At 38.5% G+C, this 19,600-nt stretch overlaps 1 protein-coding gene across 7 annotated transcripts in view; it reads right to left on the bottom strand.

Annotated features, from left to right (window-relative positions):
- STIM2 (stromal interaction molecule 2) overlaps positions 1-19,600 on the bottom strand; it is a 188,674-nt gene that overhangs the window by 92,085 nt on the left and 76,989 nt on the right. The gene's annotated exons all lie outside the window — the stretch shown is intronic.

Raw genomic sequence — 19,600 nt, 5'->3', positions numbered from 1 at the left:
TATTTCTGCCACCCTGATGTCCTTGCAACATGGAAACAATCTGTTCCTAAATAGGAGAAACCACAATGGGCAAATAATGGTTACAAATTGAATGACTAGTTGGGGCTATGGAAACCCAACCAAGAAGCAAAGCTGCTTGGTTCTTCCTGACTCCCTGGCAAACCCCATCTTTTGGTTTTTACATCCCTTTACCAACCATGGTACAATTATGGTGACTCAAATTATGAACAAACATGCATGAGGACACTTCTATAAAACTGTGGAAACAGCTCACCACCAGTGTCGGACCCGTCAGGTCCACTCCTGGGAAAACAACTCAACTGCCGCCTTGAATGACTTATCAGTATGTTTGTGTTAGTGTATGTATGTTTTTCAGACGACTTGAAGCCTTTCTTAGCCACAAGGCTAAGGTCTTCACAGTGGAAGAGAAACTGTTAGAAAACATGTGTCCCACTTGAGTCTACCTCCCACAACCTCCAGTGATCAAGGAACTCACTTCACTAGGCAAATTATACAACCCTGAACAAAAAACACTGCAAAACTCACTGAAACTACTGGCCTCCTTTGGCCTAAGGTACTGCTTCTCGGTCAGGGTCTGCTTCTGTACTCCTTTTAGGCAACAAACTACTCCATATAAACTATTGGTATACAACTTCTTGACCCCTTTATCACATGCAAATATGATTACCTATTATAATATCTTATGCTAAAGCCTATTATCAACAGGTTAAAAAAGCTTTCCCAGATCCCAATTTAAAGGACACTGTAGGTCATAGTCTGGAGCCTGATGACTGGGTATTTTGGAAATAGCATCAGAGGAAGACAACCTCTGAGCCCCACTAGAAGGGACCTTACCAAGTGCTTCTGAGCCCTGACACTACAGTGAAACTAGAAAGCATTAAAACGTGGGTACACGTTTCACGGCTGAAGGCTCCACCTGACATCAGGTCCTGTACAAGCACCGGAGATCTACAAATCAAACTGACCAGTTAGAGAAGTTGCCAACATCAAGGTAGACTACTTCCATCCAAGCTGCTGGGTCAAGACTTCATACTTTACTAAACATGAAACCCTTTCTTCTTCTCTTTCTTTCCTTTACTCTGGTACTGGCCTGGAAAGATAAAGCCATCATCCATATCTCCCAAGCCACTGCTAAGAGAGGTAACCTTTCAGACTGCTGAATTTCATATCAAAAAATTCCAATTTGTCCATGATGCTAGAGATCCCCTTGTCCTCCCAATTTTCTGTCTATTCCCAATGTCAACATAAACTACAAACAAGGAAAGAAGGATGGTAGGAAGGAAGGAGGGAAGAAGAGAGGGAACGAACAAACTACAATCAAACCCCCTGGAAGTTAGAGTGCACATTTTATAGCCAGAACATCCACGGCCGTGTTCTAACCTCCACGACCGTGTTCTAACCTTTCTCCAATTAAAACTGTACTTTCTCAATTAGACACAAATACCTATACAAATCACGGTACATTTGCACCTGCATGTTCTTAGGATCATTTAAACTGGACCTACTCTCAATCACAGAAAAAATCTTACCAGCAGCATCCACCTTTGCAAGGAATTTAGAACTTTTTTTTTTAATTTCAGGCTAGGAGATTTACGTCTCAAATTCACTGGAAACCTAACTGACCCATGGCTTGCAACAGACAAACTGATCCATTAACAGTACCACTTACACAGGAGTAGTCTGTGCCTTGACAGGATTTATCTTTGTCTGTGGTGGTTATCATTCTCCTTAGACTTATGAAAGCCTAGATGGCTGGCACATAACTTAGCAATGCCCCTTAGGTGATCTAACTGCAGCCCTAACCGTCCACAGTCAAAGTGAAATACCTCATTGGTCAACTCCCCTGAATTTACATCAAGTTAGAAGGAATCTAACAGGAGGCATTCATGAGCCAGGATTTGCTTCCTTTGGCAGGTCCCTACTTCCTTCCTTGGTTAGAAAGTGAAAGTGAAGTCGCTCAGTCGTGTCCAGCTCTTTGCGACCCCATGGACTGCAGTCTACCAGGTTCCTCCGTCCATGGGATTTTCCAGGCAATAGTACTGGAGTGGGTTGCCATTTCCTTCCCCAGGGGACCTTCCCGACCCAGGAATCGAACACGGGTCTCCCTCATTTGACCCTTTACTGTCTGAGCCACCTTGGTTAGAAGTGAGTGCAAATCTGACGCTCTGATCAGGAACCTCTCCTTTACTCTTGAAGATACTACAGAATCTGCTGCAAAAGCAGACTGCAGGTGTCCAACAATAATCCTTAACTCTCTAGCCAAAGTTGTTTGATTGAAGGTGTCCAACAAAAATCCTTAATTCTCTGGCCCAAGTTGTTCATGGTAATGGGATAGCCCTTGGTTATCTTTTAGCTGAGCAAGAAGGTGCCTGTGCTGTGGCTAACACCACCTGCTGAACCTGGGTTAACACTCCTGGGGGAGCTAAAACTCAACAATATAAGATCACTGAACAAGCCACTAGGCTTAACAAAGTGACTCTTTCAACCAAGTCTGTCTTTGACTTATTTGAATCTGAGTGGTTTGGGTCTTGCGGACCATGGCTTCAAAATGAACTCCAGATACTAAGAATTATCCTTATAATAACCATAGTGTCTCCCTGGTATGCTGCATTCTCTCAAAAGCTTTAAGTGAATGTTCATAGCTACTAACCACTAAACAAGTGCTCTCCCTAAGACTGGAGTATCAGAAAAGGAATGAAGAGAATGACCAACTTAAAAAATGTGAACCTGAAGTCATGACCCATCAACACCACACAGAGGGTCAGCAAAAACAGCTAGAATTTCAGAGCAGTAGCTGGCAGGGTTACTAATACCTTAAATTTTGATTACACCTCTCAGGCCGAAGGTCTGATCAAAAGGGGAGAACTGTTAAAAACAAAGACAACAGGCCCATAATGGAGTCACTTACACTAACCCCCACATCACTAAACCAAGACAATACTTAATTCCCGTTTCACCCTCTCCCAGGAATGGAATCTTAATTCAGTCAGTCAGTCACCTAGTCAGCACTACCGAGGTAAGCTGTCTGACAGACACCTACTGTCTCCTTTTAAAGGAAAGCGACCTTGACACAACCAATCCGCATTTTTGTTCTGCTCCTTTCTGCCTAGCAGGCTGAAAACTGGATAAGTCCATATGAGAATTTAGACTGAATTCTTCACATATAAAAATGAGGGAAAGCCAGGAAACTACTAAAAAAAATAACTAAAAAGCAATGAAAGGGTCAGCAAGTACTAAGTTAATACAGAAAATATTGTTACACTACATTATTTCTAAAGAATAGAGAGAGAGAGAGAGAGAGAAATCATGCAATTCTAAGAAAAAGTAATAGAAAAACGCCCAAGTCTCTGCCATGTTACTAGAAAACAAATTATACCCATGTAAAAGTACTTAAGATGATAAACGAAACTGAAATAGATCCAATCAAGCTTTGCTAACAGAACAAACCTTGGCACAAACTTAGATCAACTTAACAACAACTTAGTAAAGGAGCAAAACGAAGATAAAGATAAGCAGCACAACGGGAACCTGTGATAAGACACACAGTGAGGTGACTACGCTGCCCCACTTGCCAGGGGCACCCCTCGCTCACAACTGCCATCCTCGTGTAGTTCACTCATATGACCTCCTTTCATTCTGAAAAGGATTCCAGTGTGGATGATGAATCATATGGTCATATACAGAGCAGACAGAGTTAATGTTCCAGCAAAGGTACAATTTTATCTAATTCATTTGTGAAATGGGGATAAATAGGTTCTGTACCCACTGGAACTCAGAGATCTTCTACAATAATGTGAAGGATGCTAAACTCTCAAAAAAAAAAAAAAATTTACATAAATGCAGTGCCATGCTGTGATCCAGCGAGTGCCCAGGAAAGGAGGGGGACGAGAGAGCAGGACTGGCAGTACAGTCGGGCTGGAACTGAAGGAGCACAGATGCAGGTCCTGATGCACACTCCCACGCTGCTGCCCCCTTCCAGTCTGTAACAGTACTCAACACGAAACCCTCTGCAAGGCACTTTAACAATTAATCAACAGGAATGAGAAGTCAATTAAATTAAAACACATAATTATCATTTGGTATGACGGAATACTAAAGCAGATATTATTTGGAGGAAAAGGCTAAAATATTTACCAGTTGAAGCAGGAGTTGTGGGAACTCCAAGAAAGAGACAAAAATTTCAGAAGTTTCAACACCATAAACCATAAAATAATTCAGAAGTTTCGTGTTCTTTATATACAGATCTCGTGCCACAAATTATTAATTCCCAGTTGCATTTATTTGCCGTAAGAGCATTTATTTGCCGTTTGAAACCCACCTTTCCACAGAAATTCTTGTTGTATTTAAGGTCGTACAACAAAGCCTAATATTCAATCTATATATAACTGAACTACATAGGACCAATGGTATTCTCAAATGACCTGTGACTAAGGAATCATCAAGAGGGAATCTACTATAATAAATCAGAGATGGAAGGCACAGAGGTGAGACAGTCTGGATGATTATAAAAGAGAAGTCTTCTGGTTTCTATGGCACTTGCTTTGAAAGAGAAGGAGGTTTGTGAACTGAAACATTCTAGGAGAGTTAGTCGGAGAAGGCAATGGCACCCCACTCCAGTACTCTTGTCTGGAAAATCCTATGGATGCAGGAGCCTGGTGGGCTGCAGTCCATGGGGTCGCTAACAGTCAGACACGACTGAGCGACTTCACTTTCACTTTTCACTTTCATGCATTGGAGAAGGAAATGGCAACCCACTCCAGTGTTCATGCCTGGAGAATCCCAGGGACAGGGGAGCCTGGTGGGCTGCCGTCTATGGGCTCGCACAGAGTTGGACAAGACTAAAGCGACTTAGCAGCAGCAGCAGGAGAGTTAGTTCTTATCAACTATCATAAAAAGATAACAACAGCAGCTGGTAAATGAACTGCAAAAGTAAGAGACAGAAGAGGAAGTCTAGTAAATAGGTAATATTAATATAATGGTCAAGAAAAGATATAAGAGCCCAGGTACTCAAGTAAACACACGCTGCAGCAGGATAGAAAATTTAGAACCTAAGAAACATTGTAATTATATTTATATAACTATAAAATGAGACGTTTTCTTAAGATCTGTCCAAATAATTTATACAATGATTCATAACTATTGTAGTCTATAGAACCACCTTACCTTAACAAAAGCAAAGAATCTCCCCAAAAAAACACACACAGCCCTGTTTCATAGTAACCGCAGGTCTGTAACTTCTTTAAGGTGGAACGTGGCCAAAGTGAAATCACAAAGTTCAGGGACCAAGACTATCACAGCAGCCAAATATAATGCCTGATATTATAAAAACTGTTAAAAAAAAAAAGCATAGTGCAAAAACTATCAAGATTTATTAAGTACAGAGTGGGCATCAGAATCAAGGAAGAACATGTTAAAACAGATTTCTGGGCTCTATCCCCAAGTTTCTGATCCAGAGGGCTGGGATGGGGCCTGTAATTTTGCATTTCTAACAAGCTCCTGCTTATCCTGGGACACCCTTCTATTTATTCCTTACAGCAACCTTTCAAAAGATAAAAAAATGTTTTCAATCCACTTCTCTCCCTTGAGGCCTGCAGATTTGGCTGCAGTGATCCCTTTGTCCTAAGGGTTCACTGCCTTTATTTCCTCACTCTGTAGGCTAAATGCAAAGTATAGAAGAGTGCCCCAACCTCATTTCTGCCTTGTTTCCAAAACATGTCTATAGCCTCCAAATCATTTTGAATAGCAAGCTATAGTTGGGGCTTTCCAGGTAGCACTAGTGATAAAGAACCCGCCTGCCAATGCAGGGGATGTAAGAGACGTGGGTTTGATCCCTGAGTTGGAAAGATCCCCTGGAGAATCCCATGGATGGGGTGTCCGGCAAGCTACAGTCCACTGGGTCGCAAAGAATCGGACACAACTGAAGCAACTCAGCACAGCACACAGGCTATAGGAACATGAGAACAGAGAAGAGATGAGGCAAAGTAACAAACATATTTGGTACTTAACAGATTTTGATGTGTCACAAGGTATCAAAAATCATACATAAATTGATACAGCCACTATGGAGAATAGTAAAGAGATTTCTTAAAAAAATTAGGAATTAAACTACCATATGATCCAGCAATCCTACTACTGTGCATATACCCTAAGGAAACCATAACTCAAAAAGACACATGCACCCCAATGTTCACTGCAGCACTATCTGCAATAGCTAGGACATGGAAGAAACCTAGATGTTGCCAGATGAATGGATAAAGAAGTTGTGGTTCAGTTCAGTTCAGTCACTCAGTCGTGTCCGACACTTTGCAACCCCATGAACCGCAGCACGCCAGGCCTCCCTGCCCATCACCAACTCCTGGAGCCTACCCAAACTCACGTCCATTGAGTCGGTGATGACATCCAACCATCTCATCCTCTGTCGTCACCTTCTCCTTCTGCCCTCAATCTTTCCCAGCATCAGGGTCTTTTCAAATGAGTCAATACTTTTCACCAAAGTATTGGAGTTTCAGCTTCAACATCAGTCCTTCCAATGAATACCCAGGAGTGATCTCCTTTAGGATGGACTGGTTGGATCTCCTTGCAGTCCAAGGGACTCTCAAGAGTCTTCTCCAACACCACAGTTCAAAAGTATCAATTCTTCGGTGCTCAGCTTTCTTTATAGTCCAACTCTCACATCCATACATGACTACTGGAAAAACCATAGCCTTAACTAGATGGACCTTTGTTGGCAAAGGAACGTCTCTGCTTTTTAATATGCTGTCTAGATTGGTCATAACTTTCCTTCCAAGGAGTAAGGGCCTTTAATTTCATGGCTGAAGTCACCATCTGCAGTGATTTTGGGGCCCAGAAAAATAGTCAGCCACTGTTTCCCCATCTATTTGCTATGAAGTGATGGGACCAGATGCCATGATCTTAGTTTTCTGAATGTTGAGCTTTAAGCCAACTTTTCCACTCTCCTCTTCCACTTTCATCAAGAGGCTCTTTAGTTCTTCTTCGCTTTCTGGCTTAAGGGTGGTGTCATCTGCGTGAGGTTCTTGATATTTCTCCCAGCAATCCTGATTCCAGCTTGTGCTTCTTCCAGCCCAGCATTTCTCATGATGTACTCTGCATAGAAGTTAAATAAGCAGGGTGACAACATACAGCCTTGACGTACTCCTTTTCCTATTTGGAACCAGTCTGTTGTTCCATGTCCAGTTCTAACTGTTGCTTCCTGACCTCCATACAGATTTCTCAAGAGGCAGGTCAGGTGGTCTGGTATTCCCATCTTTTGAAGAATTTTCCACAGTTTATTGTGATCCACATAGTCAAAAGCTTTGGCATAGTGAATAAAGTACAAATAGATGTTTCTCTGAAACTCTCTTGCTTTTTCGATGATCCAGCAGATGTTGGCAATTTGATCTCTGGTTCCTCTGCCTTTTTTTAAACCAGCTTGAACATCTTACATATACACAATGAAATAGTACTCAACTATAAAAAGGAATGCTTTGAGTAGGTTCTAATGAAGTGGATGAACCTAGAGCCTATCATTCAAAGAGAAGTAAGTCAGAAAGAGAAAGACAAATATCCTGTATTAATTATATATATGGAATACAGAAAGATGATACTGATGAACCTATCTATAGTGCAGCAATAGAGATGCAGACATAAAGAACAGACTTTTGGACACAGTGAAGCAGAGAGATGGTGGGATGATTTGAGAGAGTAGCACTGAAACATGTATATCACCATACGTAAAGCAGATAGTGGGAATTTGCTGTATGACTTGGAACCCAAAGCCCATGCTCTGTGACCAGCTAGAGAGGTGGGATGGGGAGGGAGGTGGAAGGGAGGTTTAAGAGGGAGGAGACATATGTAAACCTATGGCTGATTCATGTTGGTGTATGGCAGAAATCATCACAATATTGTAATTATCTTCCAATTTAAAATAAAATTTAAAAACAATACTGTGCATAAAACCCAAACAGTACTGTGCAGAAAAACCCAAACAGATGACTTCTTCCTGATAAGAGAAGGGTATTTCTTGCACAGACTCCTCTTCAAAGGCGTTCAAAATCATTACTTCTTTTGTGATCTCTACAGATCAATAATTAGACACATGCCAAGTAAAAATTCAATTTAAAAATTAAAAGAATTTGCATCTAAAATGAAAAATCATAAATTTACAAAAAGCATACTGTTCACAGGAAATAAAGTATAGATTTTAGTCACTGATTCACTCATCAAAACGATATCTAAATTTTCTGTCTCAATCATCCTCTGCCTTTTTCTAAATTAGTATAAAGAGTGTGACCTCTCCTCCGTTCTTACAATGAAGTGAGGTGAAAGTCGCTCAGTCGTGTCCGACTCTTTGCAACCCCATGGACTATACAGTCCATGGAATTCTCCAGGCCAGGATACTGGAGTGGGTAGCCTATCCCTTCTCCAGGTGATCTTCCCGACCCAGGGATCAAACCCAGGTCTCCCATATTGCAGGCAGATTCTTTACCAGCTGAGCCACGAGGGAAGCCCAGTCACAATATAATTTCTGAAAGGTATCATAGTATCAGAGCTAATTTCAATCATAAGAAACAGGGCAGTCACCATAAGAATATCAGTAACTGATGTGCTATATAGTAAGGAGACCTGTATACAATGAACAGTGGGAAATTAGAGAAGAATATTAGCATTATTGGTGTTCAGGAACTTGCTTTTGTGAAACATTCTCACAGTTGCTGGTACTTACAAAAATGGAGTGAAGCCTATGTGACAGATAACAGACACTGCTTTACAATTCATTACTGCAGTGGTCTCCAAATTTGGTTGCCCAGACACCAAAGGGATATAAAATCTAATCCACTTTAAAGGAAGGAAATATTAGAGCTTCCATTTGTATTTAATCTTATATCATTTTTAACTTATATTTTTGTAAACCTTTTAAAAACAGTAACACTGATATTGTAGCATGTATGTATATGTTTCTCAGTCACTAAGTCATGTCCAACTGTTGTGACCTCATGGACTATATACAGGCCACCAGACTCCTCTGTCTATGGAATTTTCTCGGCAAGAATACTAGAGTGTGTTGTCATTTCCTTCTCCAGGGGATCTTCCTGACCCAGGGATCGATTCCACATCCCCTGCACTGGCACGCGAATTCTTTACCACTGAGTCACCAGGGAAGCCCATGTATGTATATATTGTATAGTAAAAATATTTTTATACACACACTATTTATATACAGCTATTTATTTATAAATTGTATCAGGGAGGGCTTGATGATAGAGATTAATGATACACATTAACACAGAAAGGCAACACAGACTGGAAATCAAGAACACGGGTTCAGTCTGCTTTATCACTTTTAAGCCAGTGGTCCGGGGCATTTGCCTGATCTCCCTAAATGGACTTCCTTGTCTGCAAATAGATAATTATTGTATATTCTTAGCTCCTAGGGTTGCTATGAGGAGTCCATACCAGAGTGTGTGCAAAGTGCTTACAATTGTGCAAGAAAAAGTAAATGCTAAATAAATGTTTTCTATTATTTTAGTATATAAATCCACAAATAGAAGCTTGAGAAGTCCTACAGTAACAAAAGCAAATTAGCTATTTCCCAGTTTTTCCATAGAAAAACTTTTTTCTATGGAATAACTATTAATGTTCTCCGCTACTCTAGTTGTATGCTTATTGCTACTATTTTCCAGAAAGAACTAAAGCTTGTTTTTACAGCATCAAGTCTTTAAATAACTGAACTATGAAACTATGAAAAATCTCAACATACAGGAAAATACCTCAATAATTATAATTTAACAGCAAGAATTCTTTCGCACCTACTCTCTTCAGTTTACTTTGTCCCACCTGTCCTTTTGGGTGAATGCCAAGTGATCCTTCAGTCAAATTATGTTGTACTTGTACATTTGTGCACGTAAAGCGCTACTCAATAGATCATTTTAATCAAATTTAACATGCTCTAAAATGTTAGATGTATCCTATTACAAAATTGGGCTTCCCTTGGTGGTTCAGATGGCGAAGAATCTGCCTGCAATGCAGGCCACCAGGGTTCAATCCCTGGGTCAGAAAGGTCCCCTGGAGAAGGGAATGGCAACCCACTACAGTATTCTTGCCTGGAGAATCCCATGGACAGAGGAGCCTGTCAAGTTACAGTCCATGGGGCTGCAGACAGTCAGACACAACTGTGAGCTTAGCACACACATTACAAAGATAAACATGAAAAGTCTTATTGTGGGTCGCTTATAAAACGAAGCCTTTTGAAGGAAGTTATATAATTTTATTGTTTTTATAATCCTGTGGCTTGAGAAGTTCCTGTCAAATATCTCTAGTTAGCAGAAAAGAAAAACAAACCATGGTAAGCAGCCTCTAACGTGGCTCATAATAGTCCCCACATCCTCTTATTTCTGCTCCAATGTAACCACCTCCCCTGAGGATCAGCTAGACCTAAGGACTCATTTTAGACCTAAGGACTCATTTTAGACAAACAGATCAAAGCAAAAAAGGGATGAAACGTCACTTCCAAGATGTGGTTACAAAAAGACTTTGATTTCCATGTTGTCCACTCTTCCTGCTTCCTCTCTCTCCCCACCCTACACTCTCCCTGCCCCCTTCAGCTCCCCTCTCACTCAATGAGCGAAACCCACTGCCCTATGGAGACAGCCATGTAACAGAAAACCAACATCTCCAACCCAATGACCAGTGAGGACCTGGGGGACCAACAGCCACATACGTCAGCCTTGAAGTGGATCCTCCCCAAATCAGGCCTTGAGATGACTGCAATATCACCTGACATCTTTTTGTTTTATTTCTGTTTTATTCCTGCCACACCACTCAGCATGCAGGATCTTAGTTCCCTGACCGAGGATCAAACTTGTGACCCCAGGATTGGGAGCATGAAGTCATAACCACTGGACCTCCAGGAAGTACACCAGCTGACATCTTAACTGCAGCTTGTGAAAGGCTCAGAGCCAGGAAACCCAGCTAAACTGCACCTGGATTTCTGATGCATGGAAACTGTGAGATGGTAAAACCGTGAGCGACTTAGTAAACCATTAAGTTGGGGAAAATGTATTATATAATAGATAATAATACATAAGTTGAAATTTTAACTTAGAAAACTTAAGAAGAATGCATGCAGTTATTCCTTCAGAAGACCTTCCCTGGTGGCTCAGTGGTAAAGAATTCGCTTGCCAATGAAGAAGATGTGGGTTTGATCCCTGGGTCAGGAAGACCCCCTAGAGAAGGAAAGGACAACCACTCCAGTATGCCTGTCTGGGAAATCCCATGGACAGAGGCGCCAGCAGGCTATAGTCCATGGGGTCGCAAGTGTAAGACACAACTTAGCAACTAAACACCACCAACAACGACATTCCTTTAGAAACAGTACTCCATGAAATTCAAAACTCAGTGATCCTTTTTTAAAATGTATTATCTACTATTTTTTTCTGACCCTACTTTTGCCTATTTTCTTAGGTGACTCTCCTTGTTTCAGACAGATATATCTGTGTAGTTAAAACTAAGTCTTCTGAAAGGGGTACAGATAAATGATGACAAAGGTGTTTTTCAGGTAGAATAGCTAAGAAAAACTGAAATACAAGGTACAATCAGATTTTTCAAAGAAATAAATTTATATATATATAAATTATTTATATTTATATACATATAAAACTGATTAAGAACAAAAACTGAAACTAGTCAAAATCACATGAATGAAAGGAAGAATAGATAAAAAGGAAGAGAAAGTAGAAAAAGGTAAAAAACTTTTTAAAATATAAAAGGAGGAGGAGGAAAAGTAAAAACAGAAAACAAAGTTCACATACACTAGAAATTTAATAAAATTTCCAGCCACTTAATAGGCAATAATAATGTCAATTCTCACTGCCTGCTACTGATGAGCTCAGGGCCACAAAATCATTCAATAATTTCATTTAAATTACCTGTTAATCAAGTACCTTCACTGTCCAAAATATCTTCAGTATTAACAGAACATGCAAACTTAACTGTAATCAACACGTCAATCTAAGCAGATCACAAATTCAGCATATACTGACACCTAGTCTCCTTGATCTTGAGTCAGAAGACAATGACCTAGACAGCAAAAGCCATACATCCTGTTCCTAATCTAAAACATCCCCAGTCCTCCAATTTCAGTTTTAGAACAGCTCTGGAAAATTGCCAGATATTTATTCTCTTGTCCAAGCACTGCATACAGTATACACTTTAAGTGCTACCTTCTTAATGAGTTCTGCCATGACATCCTATTTAAAGCTACAGCTGTGGCTATCCATTATCTACCTGTCTGATCCCCCTTTCCCTGCTTAGTTTGTTTAGTCTGCCTTCCCACAAACCCCATTAGAATGTTAGCAAGCGCTTGAAGATTTATATAATTTTGTCTGTTTTGTTCCTAATGTATTTCAAGGTCTACTTGAGTATCTGGCATACAGCAGATATCCAACACTAGCTCAATATCAAATGAATGAATAAACTAGAAAAGAAAATGCTTTCTCATATGACCAAAAACAAAGGGCATGTGAGAAAAAAATTAAGCTTCCAATCAGCATTTTCAAATGCTAAATATTATGCTAAACTTTTTTTTTTTTTTTTAAGCAATATTGCTAGTTTTTTAAGGAACCTGCATCCTGTTCTCCATAGTGGCTGCACCAATTTATATTCCCACTAACAGTGTAGGAGAGTTCCTTTTTCTCCTCACCTCCAGCATTTATTGTAGATTTTTTAATAACTCTGATCAGTGTGAAGTGATACCTCATTGTAGTTTTGATATGCATTTCTCTAAAAATTAAAGAATTACCTTCTCCAGGAATAATTAGTGATGTTGAGCATTTTTTCATGTGTTTGCTGGTCATCTGTATGTCTTCTTTGATGAAATGTCTGTTTAGGTCTTCTGCCCATTTTTGATTAGGTTTTTTTTTGATACTAAGGTGCACAGAGCTACCATATGACCCTGCAATCACACTCATAGACATATATCTGGAGAAACCACAATTTAAAAGGATACACGCACCCCGATGTTCACTGCAGCACTATTTACAATAGCCAGCATATGGAAGCAACTTAAATGCCCATCTATAGAGAAATGGATAAAGAAGATGTGGTACATACATAACAGTGGAATATTACTTAGCCATAAAAAGGGATGAAAATATTGCCATTTGCAGAGACATGGATGGACCTAGAGATTGTCATACAGAGTGAAGTCAGAAAAACAAATACTGTGTAATATTGCTTATATGTGGAATATAGAAAAACGGTACAGATGAAAAAAAGCAGAAATAGAGTCACAGATGTAGAGAACAAACTTACAGTTATCCAGAAGGGAAGGGGGAGATGGGACAAACTGGGAGATAGGGACTGACATATATACACCACTATATATAAAACAGGCTTCCCAGGTAGCTCAGAGGGTAAAGAAGCTGCCCACAGTGCAGTAGACTCAGGTTCAATCCCTGCGTTGGGAAGATCCCCTGGAGAAGGGAATGGCAACCCACTCCAGTATTCTTGCCTAGAGAATTCCATGGACAGAGGAGCCTGGCAGGCTATAGTCCATGGGTTGCAGAGTCAGACACGACTGAGCAACTAACACACACGTGTAAAATAATAACTGATGAAGACCTACTGTATAGCACAAAGAACTCTATTCAATTATCTGTGGTGACCTAAATGGGAAGGAAATCAAAAAAAGAGTGGCTCTATGTACACTTTAACTGATTCACTTTGCTGTACAGCAGAACTAACACAACATTGTAAAGAAACTATACTGTGGTAAAAAGTCTTTAATTCAAAATACTTTTAAAAGCAATACTTTGATTCAAAAAATCACAAGAAATCAAGTATTTTAACATTTCTGAGTAAGGTTCCCTAAGAAACTCAGGAAGTTTCCTAATGATGCCCACTGGAGATGTATAATAGTATTAATATTCACTTTAAAAAAGAGACACTGAAGAAATACAAATCAAGACACGGCTGTAATGAACTGAAGACAGCAAACTGGTCCAAAAACTCAGAATTTAAAACCTATTCCTTAACATTTACAATACATTATAGTCTCTAAGATCAGTCCTGTCCAATAGAAATAAATTGTGAGTTAAAATTTCCTAGGAGTCACATTAAAAAGTAAAAAGAAACAAGTAAAACAAATTTTGTATTTCATGTAACTCAGTGTGTATGTCCATAATATAACCATTTCCAACAGGTAATCAAGATTTCAAAGTTTAAATGTTTTATATTTATATAAATCTTCCAAATCTGAAGTACATTTTACACATATAACACACTTCAATTTTAAGTGCTCAATACACAAACGTACTAGTAGCTACCATACTGTACAATGAATTTCTAGATTCTTTTGGGTACTATTAAAACACAGAAGCATGCTATATTTGCTTTTAAATATTAATATTAAAAGAAATACAAAGAGAAAGTTATCATCTTCTGTTTTTAAACATTAAAGGTTAACTATCACACTAATAGAATTCTAGGTTCTTTAAACGTAAGCTTTGTTTTATAGTTTTTATTTTCATTACAAAATATTTGGAATTCCATTAAAATTTAAAAGACTGAATAAGAATTCCACTGAAGTATAAATTATACAGCCATGCATGCTTACTTTGTTTGGCACAGTGATAATGATAACACCTCACACACTAGAGCACTTAGTATCTTATGATGAGGTAAAAAGATTAAAATAACTTGTAATTCTAGAAACTATTATGCAATCAAATACATTCAAATAGGCTGTCAATTATCTGCATAAGCTTACTTAATACCTGCCTATATATAACACACTACTAGAATAGATCTTTCCCATTGAATGCACTTTTAATAATTAAATGAGTTTTTGCTGTTTTTTCATATTTAAATATTTTTATAATTGTGATAGAATAACAAATATATTTGTTCTTCATCCCTGGTTCCTGGCATAGAGCTCTTAAAACTCTTGGAATTTCCTCAGTGACAGTGTTCTTTTCTCCTTTGATCACACCTGAGTTCACACTAATGAGATGAGTAAGGGTGGGGCCTCCAGGCAGCCTCAAGATGGAGCTGGTCACCAAAAGGACCAAGTGATTAGAGAATTGGAAACTTTAGTACCTCTCACCTGACCTCTGGGGAAACTGAGCTCTGTAAAAACTCTTGAACTTAGAGATTCAGAGAGCTAGTGAACACATCACGGTGTGGGAGGTGCTGGGAAGGTGGCATGCCCAGAGAGGGCATGAAAGCTTCATGCCCCTTCTATCAAACCCTGTCCTGTGCATCTCTTACATTTGGCTGTTCCAGAGCTGTATTCTTTTTAATAAACCAGTAAACATTAGTAAAGTGTTCTCCTGAGTTCTGTGCGCCATTGAAGCAAATTTTCTTTTTTTATTGAAGTACAGATGATAAACAATATTATCTAACTTACAGGTGTACAATAGTGACTAACAATTTTTAAAGGCCCTAGTCTACTTATAGTTATTACAAAACATTGGCTATATTCCCTGTGTTGTACAATATATCCTTGTAGCTTAACAGTTTTAGTACCCTATGCCCACTATCTTGCCCCTCCCAGCACTTCCCTCTCCCCACTGGTAATCACAGTTTGCTCTCAATATTGTGACTCTGCTTCTTTTTTGTATTATTCACTAATTTGTTGTATGTTTAGATTTCACACGTCAGCAGTATCATACAGTATTTGTCTTTCTCTGTCTGACTTATTTCACTTAGCAGCATAATACCCTCAAAGTGCATCCATGTTGCTGCAAATGGCAAAAGTTTACTCTTTTTACGGCTAAGTCATATTCTATTGTATACCACATCGTCTTTACCCATTCATCTATTGGTGGATGCTTAGGTTGCTTCCATATCTTGGCAACTTTAAATAATACTGCTATGAACCTGTGGTGCATGTATGGTTTGAATTCATGTTTTCGTTTTATTCAGATACATACCCAGCAAATTTTCAAATCTGAGGAAAGAGCCATGGGAATCTCAGATTCAAGGCCAGTCAGTTAAAATTCATAAACATAACCAGAGATTTGTGGCTGGCATCTGAAGTAAGGGCAGTATAATGGGACTGAGTCCTTTAACTCATAGGATTTGATACTATCTCCAGGTAGAGAGTGTCAGAACTGAATTCCTGGAAATGCAGTTGGGTGTTAGAAAACGGAAAAACTGCTTGGTGTCAGAAAACACCCCAGAGTAATAATATTTATAATGTGATATATCAATTAATAACAAGACTAATTTCATTATGTAGATTTTTAATATAAAAAAATCTAACCTTTTTTAAGCTAAAAATGAACCAATCTTAATTTAGAAGTTCTGAAATGTAGCTATATAAAACTATTCTAGTTTTAAAAAGTGAAAGTGCACACTAATCTTTTATGAAACATTTTATAATACCAAAACTTTCCAAATTAACCACATAGGCTCTTCTAGTCCCACCTCTCACTCTCCCTGAAATAATCCCTCTGAATTAATATATTTCTTAAACTAAAACACTGTTAAACAATTATTAGTTCCTCAGTAATACTAAAAATCAGAGGAAAACAGCACCATTAGTGTAATAACTTAAAATTATAACCTTTCAACACAGTACAAGGTTTAGTGTTACAAGTTATTTCCAATTTAATTGATGGACTGAATTATGAAACTGAACAGGGCACTCATCTACTTAACACTAGACACTCTGAGCTGACACTGAGTCTGATCAAACGAATACTGTAAAACGATTAAGAAAATGTACAACAATATTTTTAGGAAATCTATTCAGTCTAGAGAATATAATTTCCTTTACAAAGAGTATCAAATATATGAACATAAAATGCTATTTATTCCATAATTCATGTGGATAGTAATAATTTATGGAGTAAATAAAACTTATGTTAGAATACTGATCTTCAAGATCCTAAGTAAATATACTGGCAACTAAATAAACCATTTAGACAATCTTGAGAGGATTAGAATGAATAATTGATCACTAATAATCTAGAGCATTACTTTTCAATGCTTTACTAAAAAACTAAAAGTAGTTTTATAGCTTAATTTTGTTGTGTATATTGTGCGTCTTTGTAGTGGAAGAGAGAAAAAATGGTGATGCTGAGAGAATGAATTACTCAGTATAATAAAGTGACCCTTAATAAATGACAACTACTTTGTTACATTCTAGTAAGTAAAACTAACAATCCATCAACTTCATTTCATTTACTCTACTTTTTGACCAATAGAATATATTTACATACTTCAGATACTTTTTAAGTTGAGAACAATGTAAAATAGGAATATCCTGTCATCTGTAGTTCTAAAAGTGAACAAATAAATTTGACTATTTTGAACTGAAGCCATGATTTTGGTATTACTGGAACTGAACTCAATTCAAAATGATTTAAACCGAATGAGAAGAGATTATTATCTTAGTAAGCAGAAATCAGTTGATGCAGAGACAGTCAAAAAAAAAAGACTAAAGAGTTAATATCTGATCTAATAAGTACTAAGAAATCACTGTTAAACTTCTAAGCTAGAGAAAAACATTCTCAAAGTGATATGCATGATGAATTAGAGCAGAAAAATGTAGGAGTGATAATCTATCCATAAAATAATAAATACCTAGATTAAAATGGAACAATAACTATAACAGATAAGTGGGGGGGGGGGGGAGGAATTAATTCTAAAAACACAAAATTTCATTTATAGCAGAGGTTGACACACTACAGCCCGATACTTGTTTTTGTGCAAACAAAGTTTTATTGAAACACAGCCATGACCATTACTCCACATACTGTCTGTGGCTGCTTGGCACTACAATGGGAGTGATGAGTAGATACAACAGAGATTATATGGCCCACAAACATCTGAAATATTTATTAGCTAGCCTGTGTTAGTTTCCTAGGGCTGCTGTAATAAAGTACCATAAACTAAATGGCTTAAAATAGCAGAAATTTATTCTTTCTCAGGTCTGGAGGCTATAAATCTGAAATCAAGTGTTAGGAGGGCCATGCTCTCTGAAGCTCTAGGGGACAACCTGTTTGATGCCTTTCTCTTGGTTTCTGGGGTCATCAGCAATCCTTGTCATTCCTTGACTTCTAACTTCATAACTCCAATCTCTGCCTCCACTGTCACATGATAATCTTCCCCCCACACCTGCCTTTCCACATGGTTTTCTCCTCTCTTACAAAGAAACCAGTCATACCGGAGTAAGGACCCATGCTACTCCATATGCTCCTCTTAAATAACTACATCTGAAACAAACTCATTTCCAGATAAGGTCACACTATGAGGTTCTGAGGGTTAGGACTTCAAAATATTTAGGGAGTGGGATACATTTCAACCCTTAACCTGGTCCTTTACATTAAAGTCTGCCAACTCCTGACTTAGAAGACTTAAAAAAAAGGAGAAATAGGTCGACACGTGCCATTGAGGATTTCAAAGCAAAGATCTGGGATTTTGTTTTAGATAAACTAAGCTGAAAACACGAGTCCTCAAAAGACATCAGGCAGAAAGCCATACATGTAGGTCAGAATCTGGACTGACTTAGAGATGAAGGAAATAAGAGTAACCTAAAAACAGATGAGGAGTTTCAAGGTAAATGTTTTATGAGAGTACTGAAAGTGTTAGTTGCTCAGTCATATCCAACTCTTTGCAACCCCATGGACTGTAGCCCTCGGGGCTCCTCTGTGAATTGAATTCTCCCGGCAAGAACACTGGAGTGGGTTGCTATTTCCTTCTCCAGGGGATCTTCCTGACCCAGGGATCGAAACCAGGTCTCCTTCACTGGTGGCATATTCTTTACCATTTAAGCACCCAGGGATACAGCAGGTCAAAAATTGATCTTTAGAGAATGCTACTGTTACATAACAATGTGATTAGACAACAGTGTGATGAGAAGATGTCCCTGTTATACAACATTAGACAATAATGTAGAAAAAAATGTAATTTAGTATTATATAAACTAAAAAAGAAGCAGTGTCAACAGTGACAAATACAACAAAAAGGTTGAACAGACCTAAAAGATGACCAGGAAATTTGGTAAGAATGAGATCACAATCAAATAAAGAAAACAATTTCTATGAAGAAAACTAAAAGGGACACCAGAGCAGGGGTAAGGTGAGAATCCTTAAAAAAAAAAAAGCAAAAAAAAAAAAAAGCATTATTTATTTGTACAGTGGTTACAGTAGACTATGACGCCGGTGACCCCCAATAAACCACATATGCTGGCATTCATATTTTCATATAATCCTCTCCCACACAAACTCTGAATTCAGTCAATTAACTTGTTTTAAACCAATTTGATATTAACAGGTATTGGCATGCAGGGGTATGATAAGCACTTTCACACGGGAACTTGTTTTCTTGGAACACTGCCACCTGGAAGGCCAGCTGTCATGTCATGAGGAAGTCTGAGCTAGACCCCTGAATGATGACACATTAGTAATTGCCAAATGGAGAGACTGAAGGGAAAAAAGTAATTTGAGATATTTCAGCCCAAAAGAGATCACAACTGAATACAACTGCCACCATGACGCTGGGCCATAACTATGGGAACAGAAAATGTACCCAGCAAAGCCCGGTCAACCCAGAGAACCAGGACAAATAACAAATT

Source organism: Bubalus kerabau, chromosome 7 (assembly GCF_029407905.1).
Source record: "Bubalus kerabau isolate K-KA32 ecotype Philippines breed swamp buffalo chromosome 7, PCC_UOA_SB_1v2, whole genome shotgun sequence".
Taxonomy (NCBI): domain Eukaryota; kingdom Metazoa; phylum Chordata; class Mammalia; order Artiodactyla; family Bovidae; genus Bubalus; species Bubalus kerabau.
Note: the sequence above shows the minus strand (reverse complement) of the source record. Positions and strands in the feature narration are given on the sequence as shown.